Consider the following 8857-nt stretch of genomic DNA (forward strand, 5'->3'; position numbering starts at 1 on the left):
AAAGAAAAGCCTCTTCCTTGACTTCATTCAGTGCAACCATTTGCTTTGGAAGCACCTGTGATTATTAATAAACAACAGGCAAAAGTAGAATCATAAAATACTAATGCTATAAGCAACTTTAGAGACTGGTTCAATCTTTTGAATTGTAGAAACTGAGGCCCAGGAAGGTTAAATATATAATATAGGGAGCAATTAAATAGAACAATGGACATTAGTGTATTGTGTAGGAAATAATTAGCTAGGCTAGAATTCTATTTCTTGTCACACTTTTATTTTCAAGGCTAGTTGTTAAGATAAGATCCAACTAAGATTTTTATTAGTGGAATTAACACTTGGGATGTTAGCACAGTGTTAGAAAGATAAGCAATTCAATAAATTATTGAGGGCAAATATTGCCAGCCTAATTCTCTGATGTGAAATACAAGGCTGGTGAAACAAGTATTTATTAAAACCTACTGTGTGCCAGGCAATGTGCTAAATGCTGGGGATACAAAGAAAGGTCAAAAACCAATTCTTGCTCTTGAAAGAGAAATGACATGAAAGCTTTGTATAAAAAGGATAAATTGGGCATAGTTTCAGAGAGAAAACATTAAGATTGGGAAAGGCTTCCATAAAAGGCAAAATTTTAGCTGGGACTTGTAGGAAGTCAAGGAAGACAAGAGGTAGACACAAAGAGAGAGAAAAGTCCAACACTGGCATTCAAATATACTTAGAGAAATTCAGGGTCTGCTAGGTGATGCAATAGATGGAACACTACTAGCCTTAGATTCAGGATGGTCTGAGTTCAAATCCAGTCTCACTAGCTGTGTGACCCTGGGTTAGTCACCTAATTCTGATTACCAAGTAAGAAAGAAAGAAAAAGATAGATAGAGATCAATAAATAGATAGAAATAGATAGAAAGAAAGAAAGGGAGGGAGGAGAAAATAAAAGAAGGAAGGAAGGAAGGAAGGAAAAGGAAGGAAGGAAGGAAGTAAGGAAGGGAGGGTGGGAGAGAGGAAGGAAGAGAAAGAAATGCAAGTGCATTTTTATTTTTTGGTAGCTATCATTGAATGTGTTAAATGTGTGGATTTGTGTATAGACTCCATATTTCTATAATGCCTAGGGCAGGAGAAATATTGGAGAAATTTTTACTTGCATTATATCTCCAAGGAGGTTGTATGTGAACTCCCAATTCAAAGTGATATAATCGCGTAGATATACTTCCAGTACAGTTTTAAAAGATTTTAAGATTCTTGAGGAGGCTGTCCAAACAAGATATTGTGATACCCAGTTGGCATTAATATAAGTCAGGTGATTAAGAGAAATATGGCAAAAACTTCCTGCTGATTCTGAGACACAAATAGTACTTTTTTGACTGCTTTGCCCAGAGGAGTGTAGAATTCTCTTTGAGTGGTGTATTGAGAAGCCAGATCTCTCAAGATTACTACTTAAAGATGGGAAAGAGAATATTTAAGCACAGAATGCTTTGTATGCTCGTCTCTAACACAGTCCTGTGGTTGTACTGATGTGCCTCCCTCCCCTCCTCCCCCCCCTTGCCCCTGCTGGGTTGAGAAGTCAGGACAAAAGTCTTGGAATATGTGTTAAGAGCCTTATATTCTTGATCCAATTTCTTTTTATTCCTTTGCCATTCTATTTGAACTATATGCCATTGCTTTGAATTCAAGTATCATCTGGCTTGGTCTAATGTTAGTGAGGGATCAGAGCTGTGAATCTGATGAGACAACTCAAATGATACCATGAATTCCAGTTTAGCTGAAAGGGGAGGGTTGTTGACATGGAGTGATATAGGATACAATTATTCAAGGCCAAAGTTCTTACTTGATTAAACAATTGGTTTTGAGAAGACCTGTGTAAACTTATAAATGTAATTGTGTAAATTAAAAGTGTAACTGTATAAGCACAAATCTTTCTTGAAAGTCTGGATGGCTATTTTGTTGTTTACAACAATTCCTACTCTGGTGACCCTATTTGAAATTTTCATGGCAATACTAAGAGTGGTTTGCTATTTCTTTCTCCAGCTCATTTTACAAATGAGAAAACTTAGACAAGAAGGTTAAGTGAGTTGCCCAGGGTCACATAGCTAGTGTGGATTTAAATTCAGGTTTCCATGACTCTGTTTAGCACACTATCCAATGAGCCACTTATCTTTGCCATAGTGTGGACTTAGTAAATGTTTATTTCCTTCCTTTTCATTCTTCTTTTTTCTCATTGACATCCATTTCTTTTCTTTCTTCCTTTTTTTTTCCTCTTCCTCTCTCTGTCTTTTCTCTCTCTTTTCTTTCTTTCTTTTCTTTCTTTTTCTTTCTTTCTTTCTTTTCTTTCTTTCTCTCTCTCTTTTCTTTCTTTCTTTCTCTCTCTGTTTTCTTTCTTTCTTTCTTTCTCTTTTCTTTCTTTCTTTCTTTCTTTCTTTCTTTCTTTCTTTCTTTCTTTCTTTCTTTCTTTCTTTCTTTCTTTCTTTCTTTCTTTCTTTCTTTCTTTCTTTCTTTCTCTCTTTTCTTTCTTTCTTCCCTCCTTCCTTCCTTCCTTCCTTCCTTCCTTCCTTCCTTCCTTCCTTCCTTCCTTCCTTCCTTCCTTCCCTCCTTCCCTCCTTCCTTCCTTCCTTCCCTCTTTCCCTCCTTCCCTCCTTCCCTCCTTCCTTCCTTCCTTCCTTCCTTCCTTCCTTCCTTCCTTCCTTCCTTCCTTCCTTCCTTCCTTCCTTCCTTCCTTCCTTCCTTCCTTCCCTCCTTCCTTCCCTCCTTCCCTCCTTCCTTCCTTCCTTCCTTCCTTCCTTCCTTCCTTCCTTCCTTCCTTCCTTCCTTCCTTCCTTCCTTCCTTCCTTCCTTCCTTCCTTCCTTCCTTCCTTCTTTCCTTCCTTCCTCTTTCTCTCTTTCTCTCTTTTTAGATTTTCTTGGGGATTTTTACTCATGACTTCAGATTTTCCTGGAATCTTTCCATTTCTGTTCTCCATTTTCTCTACTATTTCTTCATCCTTCAACAGCTATTGACCTGAGGAAATCCCAATTTCTTTCTTCCTTTCCCCATGCTCTACTGTCATTCTAAATGATCTCATCATCTTATCTTCCAATTCCCTGACCATTTTCTTCCTTCTTTTTTTCACATCCCTCATTCCCTATTCCCACAAACTTACTGTCTTTGGCGGGGAAAATAACAAAAACAAAACAAAACACAGAAGCAAAAAGGTAGCTGAATGGACCTGATGTTAAAAAAAAAAAAAAAAAAAAAAAAAAAAAAGAATATCACTCAGTCTGTTATGTTGTACTCTCTTTGTGTTACTAATCTCCTGTGGTTTTCTGCTGCATCAGTATCTGCATTGATGTGTTAGGAATTTGTGAACTCTGATTAAATTCCAGAGTCAAGTCCAAAGTACAAAACTAGAAAATGTGTACATAATGCAAGTTTGTGGATTCTTTATCAATTCCTGGGATCCTAGAGTTAGATGGGATCATGGAATCATTGATTTAGCACCTAAAAGTATATCACCCAGTCAATCATTTTACAGATGAGGAAACTGAGGTCCAAGGAGGTTAAAAAAAACTGTTAGGTGTCACACAGGTAGGCTTTGAACCTAGGTTCTCTGAGAGTGGACCCAGTGTTCTTTTCACACTACTTTCTAAGCAAACTGAGGCTCAGAAAGATTCAAGAATTTGCCTAATGTCACACAATGGCAAAAATGAGACACCAACTCAGGAGAGTCATGACTCTAAATCCAATGACTGTTGTATTATCGTTTCAACATGGAATTATTTGGTCAGCTGCAGGTTACTTTGAAGATTATAAGAGGTATAGATTGAGGCAGAATGATACAGTGGAAAAGGTACTGAATTTGGAGCCTAGGAACCTAGGATCTCACCCTTCTTCTATCTCTTACTACTTGTGTGACAAAGGGCAAATCACATAAACTCTCTGACCCCTGTTTCTTTATCTCTAAAAAGAGAGATTTGAACTCAATGATCTTTGAAATCCTTAAGAATTTTAAATTGATTACTCTTATGGCATACTGTTTAACTTGGTTACCAATACCAACATACATCTTAAAAATGTAAGTGAAGCACTTTTTAAGCCACAAAATACTGTGGTCCCTTCCAACCCTGAATCTGTAACAGTTCTACAAACTCATATAAATATGACATATTATTATGTGAAAAAAAAACAAACACCAAAGACAATTCAAAACAGACTAGAATAATTTGACAAAGGGTAAGAAAGAGATGTCTATTTGTGAATTTTGGGATGAATTTGTCAAGTTGGATTATTTTGATTTTTGAGGTGATGGAAATTCTAGTTTCTTTACCTGTTGGTATGTTCTTGCTTGTCCTTTAGTCACAGGGAGGGGAAGCAATTGGATAAGAGATCTCACAGTTATGTGAATGAAACACCTACAAACTGTGGCTGAGGGTGAGTTTAGAATTTAGAAAGAAGACGACCTATACTCTTGAAAAAGGGAGCTCAAATAGGTAAATCACCAAATTGGTATAGGGTGATTCAAAGAGGAAAGATGCCATTTCTATCAATCCCAACTAGAAACATGAGAAAGCTCAAAGCTCTGGTCCAGAGAGGATTGCAGAACATAGGAGTGACAAAGATGCACTGGCTCCAGCAGACAGGTTTTATAACTCACCGGAAGGGCAGTGTCCAGTGCGAGCAGCTCCACTGTCTTTAGATAATCGCCAAGTGATGTGGAGAGACCCTGAAAGTGGTGAATGGAAGGGACCAGATAGGTTAACTGCTTGGGGGAGAGGGTTTGCTTGTATCTCTACAGATGGAGAAGGAATCAGATGGGTGCCAACGAGCCGTATTCGCCTTGTCCATCGGAGAGAGACAGAGCAGACCCTTGAAACGAAGGAGAAGGCCCAAGAAACATCGGGTGGTTCCGTTGCTGACTGTGCCCACCACTGAAAGAACCTGGCAGTTATGGCGTTTGACCCATGGACATCAAAAACTGTTGGACTTGAAAATCCTCAGAAATCATTGGATTCTCTGAGACATCATAAGACTATTGTAGGACTTGAAAGTCTCAGGAATCATTGGATTCTCTGAGACATCATAAGACTATTGTAGGACTTGAAAGTCTCAGGAATCATTGGATTCTCTGAGACATCATAAGACTATTGTAGGACTTGAAAGTCTCAGGAATCATTGGATTCTCTGAGACATCATAAGACTATTGTAGGACTGAAATCCTCAGGAATCATTGGATTCTCTGAGACATCATAAGACTATTGTAGGACTGAAAGTCCTCAGGAATCATTGGATTCTCTGAGGCATCATAAGACTATTGCTGGACTTCAAAAACTTGTGGGGATCATTGGATTCCCTAACATATAAAAAGACTGATGTGGGATTTCAAAAACTTGTGGGGATCATTGGATTCCCTAACAGTGAAGCAATGGACAATAGATTGGTTTTGGACTATTTCTTGGTTGCTGAAGAAGGGGTATGTGTGTCTGGTGTCTACATACCCTCCTTCTAGGACTTCTGGAAATCTCTTACAATACCATGTTGATTTATATTGTTTGTTATGTCACTATTTGCATGTACAATTCCTGTTTGTTACACCACATCGAGTCTGCACTGATTGTGGGGAGAGTCACCACTAATAGCCTCTGCGTTATTGCTATGTGCTTGTGTAATAACTCCCATGCTGATGGGTTTGTGCATACTTGTCTCTAATAAGGCCCTTCAATCCAGAAACCCGCTAGCAAATCCCCACTTCTCTTTGGTGCTTCTCATCTCCCTTCCTGAGATGTCAGGGAGGGCGTGATTATCTCCTTTTTAGTGCTTTCATCTCCCCTCCTGAGAAGTCAGGGGGGGCGTGATCACGTCCTTTTTGGGGTTCTCATCTCCCTGAAAGGTCAGGGATGGCGCGACCTCCTGTGGTCTAAAACAAAAGAAAGCGGGAGATGTAAAGGGCTAGAACTGAGCAATGCACTTGGATGATGAAGCACGTGAGACTAATTGCCAATTGGACGGTTCCCTATTAACTTGTTTAAGGTTGACCCTCCCCAGCTGTTCTGTGCTGACTTGATTGGTGAGACAAAGAGAGGGAAGTGACTTGTGTGGGAGGAGCAAGAGAAACTTGGGTGGTGGAACTCACGCTCACTTGCACTCGTGACCGGGCTTTGGAGGCGAAGGTAAAGATCTAGAATAAAGACGTTTAGTGATCCTGACTCTTGCTGATTTCTGGAAAGATAGAGTTCCAGCATAGGAGGCCTGGGAAATTTTAGCTGAGGTATGGAAAACTCAGGTACAATTTGTCTGAAACAGATATTTCTTTTATGAGTACTTCAATTTTCAAATTGGATCATAGTTGTAAGCAGCATAAAGTACTTGGAAGGTCATGTAGGCCTTCATTTTTAAAGTTGAGAAAATTGCATTCTAGAGAAATTGAGTCACTCTTTATCAAACATATATCAAAAGCAGATTTTGAACCCCAAACTTTTGACTAAAAATATAGTGCTCTTTCCCCTGGTCTACAGAATATATATTTTTTACCTCAATGAATTATTTCTAAATGTATATATTATTTTCTCTCAAGAATAAAGCCTAAGGGGCAGTGCCCTAAAGTCAGGAGGACCTGAGTTCAAATGTGACCTCAGGCACTTAATACTTCTTAGCTGGGTGACCCTGGGAAAGTCACTTAACTCCAATAGCCTCAGCAAAAAAGAAAAAAAAAAAGAATAAAGCCTAGAAAAATGCATTTGTGTTGTCTAAAGAATGTGGACATAGTGGGTAGGAGGAAAAGAGGGAAGTGAATGCTAGAACTGATAGCACAGTGGCATTAGTAACTGGGATTCTGGTGCAGCAGATTTTTTGAACTAGGAGTGCCAAAGCAGGGTTCTGGACCAGGAAGGGGCAGGAACCTCAGTGACTCAACAAGGTTTGATAATCTAAGTGAAAGACAGAAGGCCTGGGGCTGCAGGCAAGGCCCTTGTTTCTGTTACTTACAATGGCTCTGTTATTCACTATGATCTCTGAGCCTCTATAACTCTATAACTATAAGTTTAACATATAAAGATTAGTTGATAGGTTCTTAACTGTTTTTAAGAGTTCTTAACAGGGTTTTGATTTTGTTTTTAATTCCATTTTCAGATAGATTCTTTTGTAAAGGAAAACCAGGATATCTTTTGCCTCAATTCTTATTTAGCCTTCAATTACTGAATAGGTACAGCCCCAGACAAACTGAGACCTGGGAAAGACATTAGCTTAAAAAAGTAATGGTCTCCCATTGCATCTAGGGCCATCATTTTGATCTATATTTTGCCACTGAGCTCTGATTATTCTGGAGAATAGAGTGAGGTTGGGGGATTTTGCACAGTTCTGCCTCCCTTAAATCCAATTCACTTGTAAGTCAAGATATCTCCCTCCTAAAGTTATTGACCCTTTTTGAGAATGAAGGATGAATAATAATAACAAACAATATTAACAGGATTTTTAAAAAGCAGATTTAATTTAAAAGGTTCATAACTTTTTTCTTCTACACTAAGTTAGATTTACCTTTTAAAACAGTTTTAAAAAAAAAAAACATATCAGGTTTTATTTAATAGATTAACTTTTTTCATCTAATTTAGACTAAAATACAAGTTTGTAACCTTTTAACATCATGGACTTCTTTGGCTGTCTGGTGAAATCTCTAGAACCTTTCTCCAAATAATGTATTTACACATTTGAAGGATACTAAATTCTAGTTAGAGATTAGAGAAAAGAAGATTGTAATTTTTTTCCTCCTCTAAGTTCACAGATTCTCTGAAATCTAACTATAGACTCTTTAGGGTTTCATGAATCCCTTAGGGTTAACCCAGGGCTAAGAATCCCTGGACTAGATGACTCCTAAGGCTCCTCCCAACACTGAATCTATGGTTCTATAATCCTATTGCTCCCCAAAAGTAGACATCAGGTGACTCGAGACCCAATGTCTGATTGTGGATCTTTTAGGAAGGAGAAAAATGATTGCGTTGGAATAGTCAGGAAAGGGCTTCATGAAAGAGCTGGAACTTGAACCAAGCTTTGAAAGATGGTGAGGTAGGAAGGAAGAGGTAGGGATATATTGTAGGGGCGATGAATAAGGAATGGGAAAACTTTGGATGTGTCAGCAGCTTTGACTTAAAGAATGCCAGTATAACAGAAAGTCTGGTCTCCTTGGAGCATCCATGAAACATTAGTCCCCATTGGCCAGTCCCTTTGTCACTCACTTAATTCATAAGGGACTCCATCTTAGAGTGAAATTAGCATAATTTACTCTACGGTTACACATTTTTATGAGAGTAGCCATTGACTTCAAAGCTTGATGCTAATATTCTATGAGAGGAGTTAAACTATGATCTGAACATAAAAGTCAGCTCTAAAATCTCCCTGTCAAATCATGTTTTACCAGCTGTTTGTTTGCTCATGCGAAAGGGGTTGTGGTAGCTGGGTGGAGAGAGGGGAAGATTGCCACAGCAGTATCATAAATTATATAACCCTTCCCATTTGACTCAGTATGAATGAGTCAGTTTTAAAGAGTTCATATTTTCCCCAGATTTCTCTTTGCCTGATTTTAAGGCCCTTTAAAAATTGGCCACACCCTAACTGTCTAAGCTACCTCTTTCTTCCTTAACTTAGACTTTATCCTCTAACCTAATAGGGCGTTAAGGACATTCAAGGAGGCCTAACATCTCTGGAGAGAGAGTTTGCTGAGCCCTCTTTAGGGCTGCTCACCCACCTTTGGTGTCCACTTGTCATCCAACTCTCTTTTGTGGCTTCAAGAAACTGTAGCAGGTGCAAAGCCACATCCAACAAATGATTATGAGCGACAGACTAAACCAGATGGAGGGTGACCCACAGGCCTCAGACCCAGAAATGAATTAGGGAGAGAGCTAT

The 8857-nt window shown here is 38.8% G+C and overlaps 1 long non-coding RNA gene across 1 annotated transcript in view; it reads left to right on the forward strand.

The window, feature by feature from the left end:
- Positions 1 to 8857, forward strand: part of LOC141560842 (uncharacterized) — a 78902-nt gene that overhangs the window by 43489 nt on the left and 26556 nt on the right. The gene's annotated exons all lie outside the window — the stretch shown is intronic.

This window comes from Sminthopsis crassicaudata, chromosome 3 (genome assembly GCF_048593235.1).
Source record: "Sminthopsis crassicaudata isolate SCR6 chromosome 3, ASM4859323v1, whole genome shotgun sequence".
Taxonomy (NCBI): Eukaryota; Metazoa; Chordata; class Mammalia; order Dasyuromorphia; family Dasyuridae; genus Sminthopsis; species Sminthopsis crassicaudata.